Source organism: Myxocyprinus asiaticus, chromosome 37, assembly GCF_019703515.2.
Source record: "Myxocyprinus asiaticus isolate MX2 ecotype Aquarium Trade chromosome 37, UBuf_Myxa_2, whole genome shotgun sequence".
NCBI classification, from domain to species: Eukaryota; Metazoa; Chordata; class Actinopteri; order Cypriniformes; family Catostomidae; genus Myxocyprinus; species Myxocyprinus asiaticus.
In genome coordinates, this window is record NC_059380.1 from 2,443,983 (window position 1) to 2,465,080 (window position 21,098).

The 21,098-nt window shown below is 37.6% G+C and overlaps 1 pseudogene; it reads right to left on the minus strand.

The window, feature by feature from the left end:
- LOC127427753 (protein diaphanous homolog 3-like) overlaps window positions 1–21,098 on the minus strand; it is a 122,296-nt pseudogene that overhangs the window by 16,140 nt on the left and 85,058 nt on the right.

A 21,098-nucleotide genomic window follows, 5' to 3' on the forward strand; every position in this document is an offset into this window, starting at 1 on the left:
CATCGTGATTTATGGCTCTCAACCAGGATTAAGGATTCCATTGCCTCAGTCAAAAACTACTATTTATCTCCTCAGCCATCACAGATCATCAATTATTGATCAGCCATGTTTGCGACCCCTAAATCACGTGTGTGAGTGAGTGTTTAGCTAAAAGGCACTTGTGCATTCAGAGGACTGAGGCATATTGAACAGACTGTGAATTGTTTTTTATGGCTCTGTGTGTCCGTGCATGTTAAAGCACACGTTCATGCTGACGCTATGTTCAATGATGACACAAAAACTGATATGTACAGCAGACCACACAGATTACAAATGATTTATGGTGGTGAGTTTCAGTCTAACGTGCTGTAATGACACATGGCATATCCGTATTATGAACCTAAATAGTGTTGAACAATGCTTGATAAATACTGTATATCTATTGGACTGAATAATGTCTGTTATGAAGAAGAAACCATCGAGAACTAGAAGGCAATGGGCATTATTTCTAATATAGAAGGAAGAGCAACATATTTCTATTCTTAAAACGCCAAAAAGTAGCCAATATTTAAAATCCAAACATTTTATTGTATAAACAAATAAAATAAAATAAAAATGTGAAATGTAGAAGATTAGCTTGTATCACTTTACAAGATCTATTTATAAGAATATGTGTTTCTTAGGCAGAACCCTTTGATTAGGAGAAGTTGACAGTATTATTCATGTTCGTGTGCCCTCAGCAGTAAAATAGTGGGAAAAATCACAGCAAGTCTGAGCCTATAAGAGACACTTGCTGATAGACTCCATGGGGGGAAAGAAAAAATACATGTATGCCGTTAATAGTTTTACATTACCCTCTTCTTTATCTGCCTTTTTCACATGTTTGGTGAGAGATGGGAGTAATTAGAGAACAGAATGTAGAGAGAAAGAGAAAAAGAACATTTGCATTCCAGTGTGAATCACTCACTCTTGATTAGCCCAGAATAATAAAGTACTGAAATATATTTCCACTGTGATATATATATTTATATATATAAAAAAAAACAAAAAAAAAACATGCTGAATCATTTGCAAACTCTTATGAATGAGCACACAAAAAGATGCAAAAGGTGCATTTCAACTGTCCTCAAGCCGATTTTTGAAAACTCCTTAAAAAAGAAACCTCTCCAGACTTCGGTTGACCCAAGCGATCCCTGAGTCTCACTCCTCCTCCACTACACTTTATTCAGTGTATGTGTGTGTCTCTAAAAGTTTCTATTTGAAGACATGGCCCTAAACATCTCTTGCAAAAACAAGAGAGTGGCGTGTGTGAGAGAGAAACCCTCAAGGAAAAATCTGTTCCTAAACTGTTCCCAGTGATAACAGCCTTCGATAAATGATTCATGCAGTTAAAGGCGATCACAGCCGACTATTAGCAAATGGGAACAATAACCAGTCAATCAATAAAACATTGCTGGGGGCATTCTAACACACTGGTTGGCCTTCATGGATATTAACCAGGCTGACTTTGAGATTATTATATATATATATATTTTTTTTTTACTCCTTTTATTCTCATCTCACTTAAAACATACTGTATCTTGACAGAAATTGAGAGAATGAGGGGCTGTGTCCTCTGTGACATGCCATTCATAGAGCGCAGACTGATAAAGGAGGGAATCATTTTGTATTAACTATTTAATACTGGGGTCTGGGTAACTCAGCAAGTATTGACGCTGACTACCACCCCTGGAGTCACGAGTTTGAATCCAGGGTGTGCTGAGTGACTCCAGCCAGGTCTCCTAAGCAACCAAATTGGCCCGGTTGCTAGGGAGGGTAGAGTCACATGGGGTAACCTCCTCGTGGTCGCTATAATGTGGTTCTCGCTCTCGATCGGGCGCATAGTGAGTTGTGCGTTGATGCCGCGGAGAATAGCGTGAAGCCTCCACACATGCTATGTCTCCACGGTAACACCCTCAACAAGCCATGTGATAAGATGCGCGGCAACTGAGATTCGTCCTCCGCCACCCGGATTGAGGCGAGTCACTACACCACCACGAGGACTTATGAGCGCATTGGGAATTGGGCATTCCAAATTGGGGAGAAAAAACAAAAACAAAACGATTTAATATTATAGAAAGCTCTTGAACAGGAAATACTGGTGGGTTTTTTTTTTTTTGTTTTTGTTTTTTAGTCAGCCATATCAAAATATTGTACCATATGCAGGACAAAGTCCCATCCAAAGCATCCCAAGTCATTGTAAAAAGAGTCTATATATTTAAGTTAAGCTCAATCAACAGCATTTTTGGAATAATGTTGATTACCACAAAAATGTATTTTGACTCATCCATCCTTTTCTTTAAAAAAAGCTCAAATCTGGGATCCAGTGAGGCACTTACAATGGAAGTGAATGGGGCCAGATAACAGATAGAGGCGGTACAACAACTGTGTGGTTTAATCATTGTCACAGAAATCACGAGTACAATTGCTGATTTTGATTTTATAAAAATGTATTTTCCACTCTATTACTCACCCCCTGCTATGTTATGATATCAAAACCCTTTTACTTTAACGCGAGAGTTGAAAAATGAAACATTTTAACACTTTTAGTTTAGACCCTCCTACAAATACACATTATTCCCATGTCTTCAGCTTGCTTGGTAACTCACCTGATCGAGCGATGAACTTTGGGCTCAACGACCGCAGTTTGAGTCCAGCCAAAGGTGCACAAAAGTGAAAGTGGCATAGAAGCGACACATAATGACATGACTGCTTCAGTTAATGTGCTTTAAGGGTTGGTTAAGGGTAAGGATGTCTGTTTTGTTAAACTCTCATTGATCTTTTCGGACACTATTGGTTAGGTTTAGGGTACAGTTTTAGGTTAGGGAGGTACGTTTTACTCATTAAAACCTCCAACTAAAATTCACCTTAAAAACCTTGTCTGATTACAACCTCATTTAGCTCGGTTTTGTCGCCCCCCGCTGGACATTTCACTTGAAAACTGCAGCCAAACGTGTAATGAAGCACATCATTTCAGTTTTGCAAAAACATTGCAATGCTCACGTAAATTACATGAGACCAGGCTGCAACCATTTTAATGTAATTATGAGATTCTGACTTGTAAAAAGCATTCACATCTTCGTAAGACTGGTAATTACAAATTGTAAATTCATAATTCTATGAAAGCTCCGACTTGACAGTCGTGACGTCATGTAAAAAGAACCCATATGGCAACGGCCTAAACAGTTAAAGTTAGTGAACCCATATTTATGTTTAATGTGCCATTTTATTACGCCATTCATGCCTAGAGCATTTTTTTTTTATTTATTTTTTTTTGTAAAACATTTTGTAAGACCATATAGAAGTGAATTAATTAATTAATGCAGTGATACACATTTAGCTGATATCAACATCAAAGCTGTTTATGCGTTACAAGTGTTGTCTTAGAAACAAATAACTTTCGTGGTTTGAGGACGTCAATAGCTCCGAGTAAATCTACAAGTTACTATCTCCGACATGACATGAACGCAGCATACAGTAAGTGCCTCACTGAAACCTCCATTTAAAAAAAAGAGTCACTTGAATTTGTATAAAGTAATAATCAACATTATGCCACAAATGCTGTAGATTAACTGTATTGAACATGGAATATTCCTTTAATGGTTAATCCAGAAGTGTCCATAAGTATGCATGTGAACAACTCTCGTTCCCTCTTTGCACATGTGAATGAAAGAGTCCATAGTGAAGGGAAAGCTCTCTCTCACCTCCCTCTGCTACCAATTAAACTAAAACACTGCTGCTTTAATAAGCCTCAGCAATATCGTTGTGCAGAAAACGTAGCCAAACTACTACACGCTGTTCTGTATGGCCGCAAGGGCCAACACATTGCAGTGGAGGAGCGCACAGCAAGTCTGGAGTATTAGCACACATGTACACCCTCACACGTGGCAACGAGAAAGCCCACAGCCATCAAGAAATGCATGAAACAAACAGCTTCAACACTAAGATAAGCAGCTTTTATTTTGCAAACACACACACACACAAAAATAAAAAATGAAAATTAAAATGGAACACTAAAGTATCAGAAATCCACAAAGCACCTCCGGGGACATCTAACTTTGTCAGCTAACCAGTTTTACATCATATTTTGGTGTTGCTATTCTGAAATTATTTAGTGCAACTAAGTCTCTGATCTGGTCATTATCTATTCCATTATTGACATTTAGAATCAACCACGGCTTATTAATCGAGAAAGAAAAAAATCCAGTTAAAAAACTGGAGTGCATAACAAAACATTACAAAAACTGTGCTTTACAAGCCTAGACTCATGGTGCATTTCCTTCTTTGGCAACAGGGCTATTTACTTCTAATCAAATTATTAATTATTTATGGAATGATTATGTTAAATCTCATCAGGGATGTTTGACTAATGGCAGTCTGTGCTTTACAATGCAAATGAGGAGCTGTAACTGGCAGCATTAATCTTAATGCTTTACAAGTGTCGCGAGCCCCTGAGCACACTGGCCAAACAAAAGGTCATGTTGATTTGTCAGAAAGTGGAAAGGAAATTAAGGTAATTTTGTAATGTTTAATTTAAAAAAATAGTGTCACAGTTGTGCAAACACCACAAGGAGCATATATATCTTTATCTTTTATCTTAAGTTTTTGAAATGCATTAAATACTGGCCGTTAACCAGCAAATTTGCTCATTTCTTTTCTGATCCTCATGATGGCCTCTATACATGGACACCAGGGGATTTTGAAGTGTAAATTGCATTTTAGAGGTGATTTAGAGCCTGTGACTTTGTCGTCATAGTGAAGTCACTATCAAGCAAATTGCTGGTGTTTCATCTCAGCACGACCATTTACCGGCCCTCGAATCTCTGAGGGGAAACTTTCCAAATGGAATTGTATATAAAGGAAATTTACGATTATTTCAGCTCATCTGAGCAATGCACACGCACACACAAACACAAAAGCCTTTCACAATAGTGTGAATAGCACTGTCAAAATGGTTAGTGTTCCTTTATAATGAAGTGTTAATTAAAGGGCGACTAGGGATTTTAAAATGTGATACTTGTGCAATCACCGAAAAAACAAAAAAACAAAAAAAAACATCTGTATAAATCTGTATAAAGTGGGGTTTTTTTCCTGTAAAAAAAAAAAATAATAATAATAATCATTTGAACAATATCATTATTATTTGTGTCTTTTTTACTCACCTCATTAGACCTTAATACATTTAGATGAATAAAAGAATAATCTCAATAAATTGTATTCAATCTTAGTATCCTTTGCAAGTCTTCTCTGGTACATATATATATATATATATATCTTGTTTTAATGATGTTCATTTATTTTTATTTTTATTTATTTTTTACTGGATAACAAGACAAAGATATTCAAAGGAGGGATGACCTTGAAAACATCTGGTGGATGCAGACATTACTGGGTTGGAAAAAACTCATTCAGAGAATAAGAAAGCATAACATGGACCATGCAAAAACTGCTTGATGCTTTGTTTTTTGTTTTTTCATAACGTATCATCAGTTCAGTTAGAAAGCAGTTTCTCTTTTAAAAATTAATTTTTGCAATTACCATAGAGATAACACGCAATGTTTATGTGGATGGTGTGTGTGTATATTATTAATACTAGGGATGTATCAGCAGAAGAGAGGTGAACAGGAGGGCAGATTAAGAGGACGGTGAACGCTTACCTGTAACTGGACAGAGCGAACAGTAAGGCCTTGGACGATAGGACTAAAGCGGGCCGCTCCTCTTCTCTCTGTTGCCGTGGTGATGGCTTCAAGGACTTTCTCCAAACTTATAACGGGAAATGTAAAATAAAAAAATAAAAAAATAAAATAAAATGCACAAAGGACAAATCTTAATGCAAGGCATTCATCTTTTGCTAGTTTCTTCCACCAATATATTTTAAAGGAGAGTGCTTTAATGAAGTAGCCATGATGAATCCTTTATGCATTTGGGCTATATTTATGCAGTGCATATAAAATAACATCAATGCATAAGACCAGGCAAAAGATACAAAGACAGAAACAAAAAAATAGCATCAATAAGAATGTGTATGAAGCTAATGTATAAATTATGTTTGCAGGAGGAAAGCAATCAATCATTAATTTGTTTGTTTATTGGAAAGCAGTCTGCTGATTCTATACGACTCTACAGTAACACAGAAATAATGGCAAACATTATACTATGAACAAGTAGTGACATCATGAACATGCCAGTTTGCATTAAATGCTAGGTGTATGATACCATTATATAAAAAGTAAACAAAGAGCTGCCCAAAAACACAGGTTGGCACTTCAGCCACAATTAATGTTCCAGGTTCAATACAAGTTAAGCTCAACTGACAGCATTTGTGGCATAATGTTGAATACCACAAAAAATAATTTATTTAAAAAAAAAGCAAAAAACGAGGTGACAGTGAGGCATTTACAGTGGACGTGAATGGGGGGCATTTTTTTAACATTAAAATACTAACTTTTTTAAAAGTATTTGCTAGTTCGCTAGCTCAAATCCCAGGGTGTCCTGAGTGACTCCAGCCAGGTCTCCTAAGCAACCAAATTGGCCCGGTTGCTAGGGAGGGTAGAGTCACTTGGGGTAACCTCCTCGTGGTCGCTATGATGTGATTCGTTCTCAGTGGGGCGCGTGGTGAGTTGAGCGCGGATGCCGCGGTGGATGGCGAAGCCTCCACACCGCTATGTCTCCATGGCAACGCGCTCAACAAGCCACGTGATAAGATGCGTGGGTTGATGGTCTCAGACGCAGAGGCAACTGGGATTCATCCTCCGCCAGCTGGATTGAGGCGAATCACTACGTGACCACGAGGACTTAAAAGCGCACTGGGAACTGGGCATTCCAAATTGGGTGAAAAAAAAAAAAAGAAAATTCACGTTGGATCATAATTTCTTTTTTCTAGTAAGACCTTTGATATTAGAGCAAAAATCGTATTCTTGACAATAATTTTTGTATTGTTTTCCTGTAAAAATATCTAAAAATCCTTAAAACAAGATCAATTTGATTGATCATGTTTTAGAAACAACACTGCATAAGATATTTCGATTTTTCAGAGAAAGTATTTTTAACATGTGTATTTTGTCTTACTGTACTGGCAGAGTTTTTATAGTCAAAACAAGTGAAAAAATCTACCAGTACTGAAGAAATAATCCAAAGTATTTAGATTACATTACTGACCTTGAGTAATCTAACGGAATATGTTACAAATTACATTTTACAGCATGTATTCTGTAATCTGTAGTGGAATACATTTCAAAAGTAACCCTCACAACCCTGCTCACAGGAACACAGAATTTTGCTTTTTTTAAAGAAAAGAATGGGTGATTCAAATTAAATGTTTGTAATAAACAATATTACATTTATGCATTTGGCAGATGCTTTTATCCAAAGCGACTTACAGTGCACTTATTACAGGGGCAATCCCCCCGGAGCAACCTGGAGTTAAGTGCCTTGCTCAAGGACACAATGGTGGTGGCTGTGGGGATTGAACCGGTAACCTTCTGATTACCAGTTATGTGCTTTAGCCCACTACACCACCACCACACACAAATGTGGTCGATTAAGCTTAACTTGTATCGATCCTGGAATATTCCTTCAAAAACATATGAATGACAGTGCTTTAGATGCCACTATGTGGAATTCCTTTTAAAGAAATACAGCACAGGCACACTTTTCAAGCTAAAAATGTTGCAAAAAGAACATTGTTAGGTTTAAAATGACAAAACAATGGATATACTGTTTAAAATAAAATTACAAAGTATAGTGACACATTCTGGTTGTGAAACGTTAGTGGAACATGTCCAAAGTTACAAAACGGTGGTTACCCTGCTAGGACACCACTGTGAACTTGTGGGGAACTCAATACATCCACTAAAAATAACTTTAGGAACAGTAAGATTGAAAATAATAATTGTAAAAATTACAAGAAATTGAAGTTAGTTCTCAGACAAACTCTAGCAACATTTGTTTACAGATGCCACTTGGTTTGATAATATTTTATCTAATACAATAAAATTCATTGTATTAGTGTGGCTTAAATGTCTAAATACTTCTGACGTGTTAGGTATTTGACAATGACATCGCCATTTGAAGTTGTTGATGTCAAAATCAATATGGGGACTTATGGGTAAGGAGCTTAAATACTAAAATGACACTGATATGAACAATAATTGCACTATAATGACAACCACTTCTAATTGACTTCTATTGAAAGGCTGGAAAAAAGTTGGGAGGCCTACGTGTTTTCTTCGCCCACAATTGCAGATTGCAGAGAGCAGTTTGACTACATCTGTCACCATGGCTGGCTGACATGGGTCAGTGGCTTGTGCCAACAGTGCCAGGCTCTTCTCCTCACCAAGGATCGGCTCCAGACCATACTGCAAACAGTGAGAGAGAGGAGAAAAAAAAAAAAAAAACTTTATGAAAACAAATGACAGCACATTGGCCAACAGAAAAAAAAAAAGAAAAAGATTGAAGATGGTAAGAAAAACTCTATAATAAAGTTGACGAAACTAACACGTTAAACATCAGTGTTTTTCCCCGGTGCCACATTGCGCTTTCGTCTTTACAGACAATTCAGATGAAGTCTTTTACGTGTGCAGTGCCAGCGCAGAGAGCAAAACAAGACCTTTTATGTAGCGCTTTTCATGTGGAGTTCAAAATGCTGCAAATCATGTGAATGCGACTTCACAATTGCTGTAGGAAAGTGGATAGCCACGATTTACGTTGTGGAGAATGAGGGTTTAAAGTGGGCATCAAATGAAAATTCACCCTATCTATTTTCTAAATGCATCTTGTGAACGATTCATCCATGCATGTTTTTGTGTGTGTGTGTGTGTGTGTGTGTGTGTGTGTGTGTTTACCTCAAAATCTTTAATCAAAATGTAATAACTCGATCTTCCGGTGAAACGACAGACTTCTCTCTGGTGATGTATGCAGGACTTCTCCAATCATTTAGTCCACTTAAACCCCACCCCTTTCTTATAAATACCACAACCTTGCATAGAGTTGAACGAAGCGTCAATCGCATGTTGGTGAAGATGGCAAGGTGTATTTTCATCTGTTTTTCTTCAAAACTATCATTCTTTAAACCAAACTTCCTTGGTTACGGGTCAGCTGGCTTGAATTTACATTTTGAATGATGAGGAATAACAATTTTTTTTATTTTTTACTCACTCGTTTTCCAACGGCTACAGTCTTTAAGTAAGCAAAGATGTGCTCGTGCATTTATTTTGATCATAAATGTGTTGAGATCGCTGCTCAATTTCACCAATAACTGGATCTGACTCAAGCACAACGGTGGTAGGGGTGTGTGTGTGTGTTGCATTCACATCTGCCTCTGTTCGGCTATGCAACACCCATATTTTCACAATACAATCAACAACCAATGGATAAACTCAAATCCCCGCCCTACATTTTTTTTCTTGTTCGATAAGCTGTTTCACTAGGAAATACATCACATACGAAGTAAAGTCAGTCGCAACTTCCATTTCATTTTTGAGAGTGAATGCCTTTTAAGAGATTTAATGCCTACTGCTGTGAAGACTCAACCTAGTTCTTTAAATTAGTCAACCTCCCACTTAGACTTTGGGAAATGTTTAAATTATACTCGAACTGGTGCTATTTTAGTGCATTTCTGTCTTTACACTGTGGAATATTTTGTTTGGAAAATGTTACATGTAGTCAAATTCCAGCACTTTCAAAATCTGTGATTAATCACAATTAATTATGAAAAGCCATGTGATTAATCACGATTAAATATTTTAATCGACTGACAGCACTAATATATAGCTGTCCTAAATTGCTTTTGTCAATAAAATACAACAAAAAATCTAAAATTTATCAAGAATAAATCTATTCTTCTTCTTTTTTTTTTTCTTAAGTAAATATCAAGAAGATTTTTAGTTATGAATCAAAGGTGAACCTTAAAGTGGAGGAACCAAAGAAGCACATGTCATAGGCCTGTACACAGAGCTGCCTGTTGCTCTGTCCTTGGAATAATGACAAAACTGTGATCAGGGATATGTTAATGGTAGCGTGAAAGACAGAGAGAAAGATTTAAAAAAGAGTAATGGGAAGTATAAAGGTGAATAAAGAACACAGACACCGGACAGAAAAGCACTGGGGGTCTGGAACGACAAGAGCAGCTGGAGACCCTTAGAGAGAAGTCAAAGAGGGGAGAATATCCATGTCTGAACACAGGGGGTTCAGTTAATGACAACCGCTGTGCTAATACCACAGGAAGAAATTCTCATTAATTCAAAACACTTTGGTGTAACTTAAAAGATTACAGGTACATATCTCTCCTGTCAATCTCAAAGGGATAGTTCACCCAAAAATGAAAATTCTCTCATCATTTACTCACCCTCATGTCATCGCAGATGTGCATGACTTTCTTTCTTCTGCAGAACACAAATTAAGATTTTTATAAGAATATCTCAGCTCTGTTGGTCCTCTCAATGCAAATGAATGGTGGCCAGAACTCTGAAGGTCCAAATTTCTCATAACGGTATCATAAAAGTAATCCATCAGACTCCAGTAGTTTAATCACTGTCTTCTGAAGTGATCCAATCGGTTTTGGGTGTGAACAGACCAAAATGTAATTCCTTTTCCACTGTACATCTTGCCATCAGCAGTCTCTAGGCACAATCATGATTTCAAGCTCAATTACACTTCCTCATGCTAGAAGGTGCTATTGGAAGTGTAATCGAGCTTGAAATCACGATCCCCAAAGAGACTGCTGTCAAGATTTACAGTGAAAAAGGAATGCTGTTTAGCCAGAAGGGAACTGGCCCCCACAGTGAGCCTGGTTTCTCCCGAGGTTATTTTTCTCCATTAACCAACATCTAATGGAGTTTTGTGATCCTTGCCACAGTCGCCTTCAGCTTGCTCACTGGGGTTCTTAATACACGTATTATTTAATTATTACATTTTATACATATTTTACGATCATATTTAATTTAATTTATTACAACTGTGTGCTCCTTGTGTTGATGATACAGAAGAGCTCTAAAGGGTAGGCCGAAATTCATGAATCCTTCAGATAAATCAGATGACCAACTCCCTACAGTGTACATAATTTAAATTTACTGAATGGTCCATTTGTATCATTCTTTTACTGTTATGGTGAAATGCCTTGGCTGGTACCCCGAGGATGGAGGGAGGGGCTGTCTGATATTAATAATCACACACACATACATCTTAAGTGAATTGTGATCCAAAATCACCACATACTTTGGTGTCTTGGGTGAGGCCCAGTTCATTTCAATAGGTGCTAGGGTGATTCTCACTACACCACTCATTATAATTATAATTGAAACCAAGATATATGCAGCATGTTATGTTTAATTTGTATTGTTTACATGCAGCTGTCATGGAGCTAAGCTAATGCTAGCATGCTGTTAATAGACCAAGGTGATGCAGGCAGAGATCAATGAGGTGCATCGCAGTTCAACCAGCAGGTCATTTCGGTGAGGTTCAGTGGGGTCCATCCTAAGTCCAAGGTTCAGACAGTGGCAAGTATCCGATGTCTTACAGTTAGTGTTGGGCATCAGTTCATCCTCTGAAGTCCATTGTAAAAGACTGAAGTGATGTCTGGCTAGCATCGGCTGCATTTAGTCGTCATCACTCAGAGACACATAGCAGTGGAATCCGACACCAAGCAGGAATGGAGCTGAATCTGGCCAGCTCTGGTAACCTCAGGTTGAGATGGAAACAAATAGAATAATATTAGCGTAGATGCCATTAAATTATATGCAGAGTTATAGATCATGATAGATGTTTCTGGTTCTGGCAGACCTAATTAAAGCAGCCTAATTGTGAGTTGATGGATAAATTAGGTGTATGCCTGGCTAAACAGATAAGTCTTTAGTTTAGACTTATACTGAGTGAGTGTGTCCACATCCCGAACAGTGTTAAGGAGACTATTTCTTAGTTTAGGAGCCAAATAGGAAAAGGATCAACCTCCTTTTGTGGATTATGATTTTCTAGGAACAATTAACAAGCCAGAATTGTGTGATCATAATGAATGTGGTGGAATATAATGTGTCAGAAGGTCACTTAAGTACTATGGAGCTAGACCATGCAAAGCCTTGTATGTAGTTAACAGAATTTTAAAATTAATACGAAATTTAACAGGTAGCCAATGTAACAATGATAAAATGGGGCTAATATGATCATATTTTTTGGTTCTAGTCAGCACTCGGGCACCTGCATGTTGAACCAATTGAAGTTTATTTATTGAACTTGCTGGACATCCTCCCAGTAATGTATTACAATAATCTAGTCTTGAGGTCATGAACACATGAATTTTTCGGCATCAACAACAGAAAGCATGTGTCGTAACTTAGCAATATTTCTAAGGTGGAAGAATGCTGTTCTACAAACAATGTAAATTTGATTTTCAAAGGACAGATTGGTATCAAATATAACACCTAAATACTTTGCTGTAGAAGGTGAGGTAACAGTATATCCACCAAGAGTCAAATTATATTTTAGCTGCTTATTTTTAGAGGTTTTTGGTCCAATAATTAGTACCTCTGTTTTGTCGCAATTGAGTAGAAATACATTTTTGGCCATTCAATCTTTGACTTTATTGATACACTCTGCTAATTTGGAGAATTGTGCATTTTCGTTGGGTTTAGAAGAAATATAAAGTTGGGTATCGTCGGCATAACAGTGGAAACTTATTCCATGATTTCTGATAATATCTCCCAGAGGAAGCATTTATAAGGATAAAAGCAGAGGCCCTAAAACTGATCCCTGTGGCACACCATACTTAACTTTTGTTTGATTTGACAATTCCTCGTTAACACATACAAAGTGGTAGTGGTCTGAAAAATAGGGCCTAAACCATGCTAATGCAAGTCCACTAATGCCAACATAATTCTCCAGCCTATTCAAGAGAATGTTGTGATCTATCGTGTCGAAGGCAGCACTAAGATCTAAAAGCACTAGAAGAGAAATGCAGCCGCGATCAGATGATAAGAGCAAGTCATTTGTAACTCTGATAAATGCAGTCTCTGTACTGTGATGGTGCCTAAATCCTGATTGAAATTGTTTATATCTACCATTTCTCTGTAGAAATGAACATAGTTGGGAGGACACTATCTTTTCTAGTATTTTCGACATAAATGGTAGATTTTAAATTGGTCTGTAATTAGCCAACTCTCCAGGATCAAGCTGCGGCTTCTTAATAAGCGGTTTGATAAATGCCATTTTAAAGTTTCTTGGGACATGTCCTAAGGATAGCGAGGAGTTAATAATATCAAGAAGAGGTTCTGAGATTACAGGGAATACCTCTTTTAAGAGCTTAGTTGGTATTGGATCTAACATTCATGTTGTGGCTTTTGATTTTTTTTTTTTTATAAGTTTTGTTCAAGGATTGAAGTTTCTCATGAGGAAAATTATGAGACACTGTTTTCTGAGGTGCTGTGACAGTTGATTGCATAGTTCCAATTTTATTTCTAACTATTTCAATTTTATCAGTAAAGAAATTCATGAAGTCATTACTATTGTGCTGTGACGGAATATCTGGTTCAGTCGATGCTTTATTCCTAACCAATTTAGCCATAGTACTGAATAAACACCTAGGATTGTTGTGGTTATTTTCAATGAGTTTGCTAAAATATGTTGACCTGGCAGCTTTAAGTGCCTGTCTATAGCTACAGACACTATCCTCCCATGCATCGCAAAATACCTCTAATTTTGTATTCTTCCACTTGTGCTCCATTTTCCGAGCTGCTCTCTTGAGAGCATGAGTGTGATCATTGTACCATGACGCTGTCTTTTTTTCTTAAATTTTCTTTAATTGAAGGGGGGTGACACTATCAAGAGTTCTAGAGAAGACTGTATTTATATTTTCTGTTATTACATCAAGACTTTTTGGCTTACTGGGTAGTGTGTGAGACAATTATGGAAGATTATTAGTGAAGCTATCTTTGGTGGTTGAAAGAATAGTTCTGCCTGAATGATCATGTGGTGTAGATTAGTGACATTAGCTGATCGCAGCAAACAAGAGACAAGGTAATGATCAGAGATGTCATCGGTCTGCGGTAGAATTTCTATAGTATCAACATCAACTCCATATGACAGAATTAAATCTAGCATATGATTATGGCAATGAGTTGGTCCTGTCACATTTTGTATGACTCCAAGAGAGTTGAGAATATCGATAAATGCTAATCCCCCATTTTCATTATCTATGTGAATGTTGATTTCACCAACAATTAAAGCTCTACTGTATCTACATTAACAACTAGATCTGATAGAAAATTTGCGAATTCACCAAGGAAATCTGAGTAAAGCCCAGGTGATCCATATACTGTAGCAAGGGCAAAAGAGATTTTTTAACTGTATCTGACAGTGTCACATTGAGCATTATTAGTTCAAAAGACTTAAACTTAGTATATCCCATCCTCTGAGTAATACCAAAAACTTAACTGTAAATTGCAGCAACACCTCCTCCTTGACCCTTCAGACGAGACTCGTGTTTAAAACAATAACCTGAGGGAGTAGATTCATTTAAACTAATATATTTATCCAGTTTAAGCCAGGTTTCAGTCAAACAGAGCGCATCCAAACTATGATCTGTAATAATTTAATTTACAATTAGTGTTTTGGTAGAAAGAGATCTAATGTTTAGTAGCTCTACCTTTATATGATGTTTATCTTCAATTTTTTAGTTTGTATTTCAAGTTTGACCTTAATCACATTTTTTCTAAATTATTTAGTGAGGGGTTTGTGTTTGGTAGTTTGGGGAACAGACACAGTCTCTTTATGATATCTAGGTGATACAGTCTCTGTGTGTTTTAGTTTATGTGACCTATGTGATGTCTCAAGGCAGCTAGCAGACGTTCGGATTAACCAGTTTGTCTGCTTCTTGACCTGGGCCCCAGTTGGTCAAATACTATCACTATTAAGACTGTCACCCAAATTACTAGAGAGGAGAACGGCACCTTCCCTGGAAGGATGGAGTCCGTCTCTCTTTAGCAGGTCAGGTCTACCCCAAAAACTCTTCCAATTGTCTATAAATCCTATGCTATTTTCCAGACACCACTCAGACATCCAGCCAATCAGTGACACTAAGCTACTATAAACCTCATCACCACGATGAGCAGGGACAGGGCCAGAGCATATTACAGTGTCTGACATCATTTTTGCAAGTTCACACACCTCTTAAACATTATCTTCAGTGATCTCCGACTGGTGAAGCCGGACATCGTTAGTGCCGACATGAATAACAATTTTAGAAAAGTTTGGTTTAGCATTAGCCAGCACTTGTAAATTTGATCTGATGTCAGACACTCGAGCCCCGGGAATGCATTTAACAATGGTGGCTGGAGTCTCTATTTCCACTTTCCTTACAATAGAATCACCAATTATTAAGGCTCTTTCAACATTATTCTCAGTGGGTGCATCACAGAGTGGGGAGAATTGATTGTAAACCCTAACAGGAACGGGAGAGTGGTGTCGCTTTGCTGAGCGAGTATGCTGCCAAAATGTCACCAAAACACTCTGCTGCAGGGGCTCTACATCCGGAAACAAAGTATGTGTGTGTGTTGCTCGCTGTACTACCCACATCCGAAACAGTATCTACCAGCTTCTACTGTCTCTCGGATGGATACTGAGAATGTTGGGTGATCTGTTATCCTCTCTCTGTGTGAAGTAGAGACTTAGCATGTTGGATGGTTTGTATTCTGTTACATCTCCTACCACTCAGGCCAGAGATTCAGAATGTTGATTATTATTTTGTTATTGATCCCAATCTCAAACAGCCAGGAACTCAGAACATTGATTATTATTCTGTTATTGCTCCCAAACTCGAACAGCCCGGAATTCAGAACGGAGAAGTATTATAGAAGTGTATCCTGTTAACGACCCTCTGGACGGGGACTCAGGACAAAGGTGTGGTCATCCGGAGGATAGTTTTATACCTTCCTGATGAAATACTCTTGGCATTTTTCTGAAGATATAGAGACCAAACATGATATTGAAAGATTACATATTACGCAAGCATTCGTTTATACCACCATAGTTCAGTTTGTATGAACTATTGTGTTAATTTAACAACTGCAATTTACATAAACATTTCTGTGAACAAACATGGAGTGGATGTGTTGCAGTTGGTGTCCATGTTAGGAGCAAAAGTTTGTGTGTAAAGATTTGTCTCTGTGGCTTCTTTGTTTCAGCTTTTGACACATGGCAAGTTAATGCTGCTTCAAGAGGTCTTGAAGAATTTTTATGGTCCTTCTCATCTCTGGTCTTAGGGAAAACCTTAGGATGGGGAGTTTGAGAGGTTGCTAAGAAACCACTCATGGACCAATGAGAAGTCTTTTCTAACATGTTGGAAGGTTCTTCCTGCATGGTGAGGGGTGTCTGGCAGTTGTCCGAGCAGCTTATCTGATGGCTGTGCTTGGTATTTGTTTGTGTTGGTCCTGCCAAAATCCAATCAAAATGGAGCCACTCTTCTTTGCCTTGACAGTTAAGGAGGGGGTCTGCCATAAACTAGCTCCCGGAATGTCATCTGGTCCGATTGTTCACCACAGTGGCTATAACAGCTTCTTATACTTATCTTATGTGGAATCCATTCATAGAATGAAGCAGAAATCAAGATATTTATTGAATATGCAGTCTATAGCAAACAGCAGGTTCAGTGATGGATGCAGAATTCTTCAAGTGTACAGACATCACACCTAAAAAAAATGCCAGCGATTGCTTGGAAAATATAGATAAATCATATATTAACATAATTCTCTATATATTCAAGACATATTTCATAAGTCTAAACGTTAATATAATGATTTACACAGAGTTTTAATCCTGCTATGGTAATGGATATGGAACACCTTTCATGTGATCTCTGATGTAAATTATCTTCTTCTACACTCCACATTTGGATCATATCTTGCCCACAGCTCCCTCTGTCTTCCTAGTTCAATAGAACACACACTATATAAGAGTATTAGAGTGCTGCAGTGCATCAGATTGCATAATTAGGTAGAAAATTGACATGAATTACGCTTCTGGCTAAAGAAATCTGAAGTAAACTTATAAAAATCCACCATCGTTTCTCCAAATGTGCACACATTTGGACTAAAAGATTCAATGGAGTTTGTTTAGTGCAGCCATCAAATGACAAGTATACTGGATCTTACATGATTGGAGATGTGTTTGCAGAATTATTTCACACTATGTGATGTATGATACAAATGTTTTGATTTTCACTCTTTACATAAATTATAGAAATACATTAGCTATAACATTTTGATAATGAAACTGCTTTTAGTCATCAAAGCATTTAGAGCATTTAGAGATTTAGAGCTTCCAAAAGATGTATTGGTTTTCAAGATGAATTCATTCATGTTTTAAACATGCAGTAAATGTAAATGGGCATTCAGGTGGGTCTGTGGAGACCCATCAGAGGGGTGAAAAGACATTCACAAAGTTGAGGCGTTTACGTCCTCGTTAAAAATGTCAATGGAAAACAAGTTCTGAAATGATCTGATTATTTAAATTGTGCTGTTACGCAAGCCCAATACAAATTACAATTTAATATACATGGTAAAAATGGCTCTTCATAAGAAATGCTTAATTTGAAAGAACCCAATCAGCTACCATTTTGCTAATGCAAAAGCACAAAATAACTTTCAAGACATGAATCACGCTGAGTGAATTAATTTCTGACGAAAAAGCTTAAGGACAGCAAATTCACAGTTGTGTTAATTGCTCCATAACTCATGCCAATTAATGGCTTCACTGCCATATCTCAGACTTGTTGTCATTCAGAACAGATGTTTCCTCAGTTTTTTATTTTATTTTTTATTTTTTTATCCAAACTTAGGTATGAAAACATCCTTCCCTCCTCAGAGGCACAGGGGAGATAACGTGTTATCACAGTGTTTACGCGCTGTAATGGATGTAAACATATTTGAGCCATTTTCTGTCTGTATAGACCTTATTCACGCTAGCGGCATCTTTGCTCAGGCTTACCATCTCTTCATTGGCATGAATGGTATAAAGTGCATAGATCACATCTGATTTTCCACAACTCATGTTTTCTGGAGTTCTTTGTATACTGAATGTTCTTAGAAATATATTTTATTAATGTTTTGTCTGCAGAACGATCCAAAAACACTTTAAACTGCAGCACAGTCCATTGAAGAGACTGTAAGTCTATCCCTCACAGCCTCGTTGTCATTCACATTAAAAATCAAAGATGGTGCTAGCATGAATAAGGTCTATTCTGCAGGAGTTGGTGACAGCTGGATGCGAGCACCTGGCTGGCAGGCACTATGAGTGGAATAAGTCCCATGATACTGCAGGGCTAAAGTGAGAGGTCTGGAGTGGTTACAGGCCTCTGGGTAAAAAAGACTCCTGGCACATGTCGGGTGCTGGGGATTACACCAGATCATTAGGGTTGAGGATGCGTGCAGTAGATTTGGAAAATTTGCTGAAAACACTACTGGGATTTCCAGAATGACTAAGCAGAACTAGACCCAAAATATTCCGATTTTGAGTGTGGTTTTTTTTTTTTTTTTTACGGCTGTCGATTTATTCAGTGTGAATAACTATATTAATAATAACGCATTAAACATTTTTATACAATTAATCACGTCCCCGGAACATAACAAGGAATATTCCTACCATTGGAGCAATTCAAGGTTGAAGTACCACCTGTATTCTCCAGGGGGCTGTAAGCTGTATAGGCAGCATGCATCTTATACAGAGGACGAACCAAGCTTACCCATAGCAGACAGCACGAAATGAGGAATCGTTCTTGCATTCAAATACAGCATGATGGAGCGCAAATCCGAACGCAGAGATCTCAAGATGTGTTTTCCTACGTTTCAAACTACTTTTAACTTGACACCTCGACCTAAAAATGCTATGTTTATGATGCAACGCAACCAAAGTGAGACGATCCAAAAGCTTCCGTCTGACGCCAGTGTACATTGACGTGTCCAAGCCCTCATAATAAATCTCTCGGACAGATTGATGAATTCAGTTGCAAAATGCATTAGCCTGCTGTGAACTGTAGGCCAGTGAGTGGCTTATGTTCAATAATATGGAAAAACAAAATATTGGATTCTAAATTGAATTTTTATATTGTCTTCTCAAATGTTTTACTCGTCTGCGACTACAATGTAATGCATTTTACTTATCTGAACAACATCTTTTTTTAAATAAATTATATTTATTATATAAATTATAACTATTTCAATATATATATATATATATATATATATGATTAATTGTTATTAATTTGATTAATTAATCGCCATACCATGGAATTAAACTGATTAAAACATTTTAATCAATTGATAGCCTTAGCAAAGAGACAACTGGCCTTGAGAAAACAACAATGGCCTCCACCCATATATCTTTTCTCAGTGGATGTCCATGAAAAATATTCCTGCTGAAGGATTCACTGATGCACTTAATTGCTTAATTTACATTTTAAACAACTGGCATGTCAATTAGAGTCAATGACAAAATAATTAAATACAATAACTGAGAAAAGAAATTCAATTGTGAAGCGTCTTGGATAGGAAAACTCATCTAAACACACTTTCTGAAGAAAGTGAGAGTGGTGCTTGTCCATGCAAAACTAGCCACCACAATGCTAGTGTATTGTGGGTAGTGTTGGGAAGTCTGATTCATTTCCACAAACCGGTTCTTTCAAACGTTTAGTTTCAATAAACTGGCTCAAAAAATGATTCAATTATTTTACATACTCATGTAATGACCCCACTAGTATGTAATTCCAGCATCCGTCAGAGGGGTTCATTGCAGAGAAGAGTTAACAAAAGCAGACATCACAAGTTCTAGGATATTACTCCCGGTTATCAGCTAATTTCGAGTCAGAGTGTCAGTAAAGTGATTACTTTTTCAATGTCAAATTCAGGAAAGTCTGTGATTTTACAAGTAATTAGTAATTCGTAAATTACTTTGAGTCATTTACCCAACACTGCTTGGATGTTTTTAGTGTGTTGCTATGCACTTGCTAGGGTGGTTTCTTTCTTGCCTAAATGTCACTAATATTCTCATTCTTTCTCTCATTCAATGTGTGTCTGGAGGAGTTTGTCCATTTTATCATCCACAAACTGTCAATCATAGAACAGTAATAGCACACCTATTCTCAACAAGCTGCAGGATTTGTGGTGTCATTCATGTCCGTAGAACAAACCGTTAGGGAAAAGTTACTCGCCAAAGTTTAATGCCTAGGTTTAGGGGTTAGGGGTTTGTATGAACAATGGCATATGCCAACAGCCTTGGCAAACACTACTAATAAAAACACCAAACAAAACGCAGAGGGAGGCAGTTGGTCTGACTGATAGATAACTGCTAACAGCTTCTTAGATAAGATCATTTCCAATCCTCACTCAAACACCATGGGATACCCTATGTCGACACCTGACGAACATGTTTGTCTAACATCCGCTACATACGCAGTGAAATAACACAGATCAAAATAACACAGATCACTATCCCTGCCACACATGTATGTATGTGTACGTGTTGTGGGAGTAACTTCTCACAAATCTCCACAACATCTAAGAAACCACTGGAGATCCACTTCTAACGCCTCCCACTAACAGGAGCGTGCAAATCATCAAAAGCCCCCTAGACCTCTCCAACCTGGCTGTGCGAAGGAACCCCCTCCTGAGTTCAGAGTGGTGACTGTCTGCAGCCCCGTTCATCTGAAGCTCTCCTCTTATCGCTCCTGACCATTTGTAAGCCGCCGTCGGTACGTTTGTCCAGCAGGGAGGAGCAGAAATGCGGTGAGTTATTGGAGATGTAATGTGGCAGCTGATGAAGAGGCCGGCTGAGACAGCAGAGTGGCTGGAATGAGTCTTGTTTCAAGTTGGGACTTTAGGGTAATAACGAGATATCGACATAAAAAAAATTATTTCACAGCAGGTATATATATGCTACCTTTTCACACATTTTACTTTACATCATGTAGGTGTTCTAGGTGACATTAATGGCACTTAATTTGGTGTTAATGGCATTAGACAATTGACAATGAGTGACATTACAAAAACTGGTATATTATTGACACCTTTTCACAAATTCTTCCTAACAACTAATAAGAAACA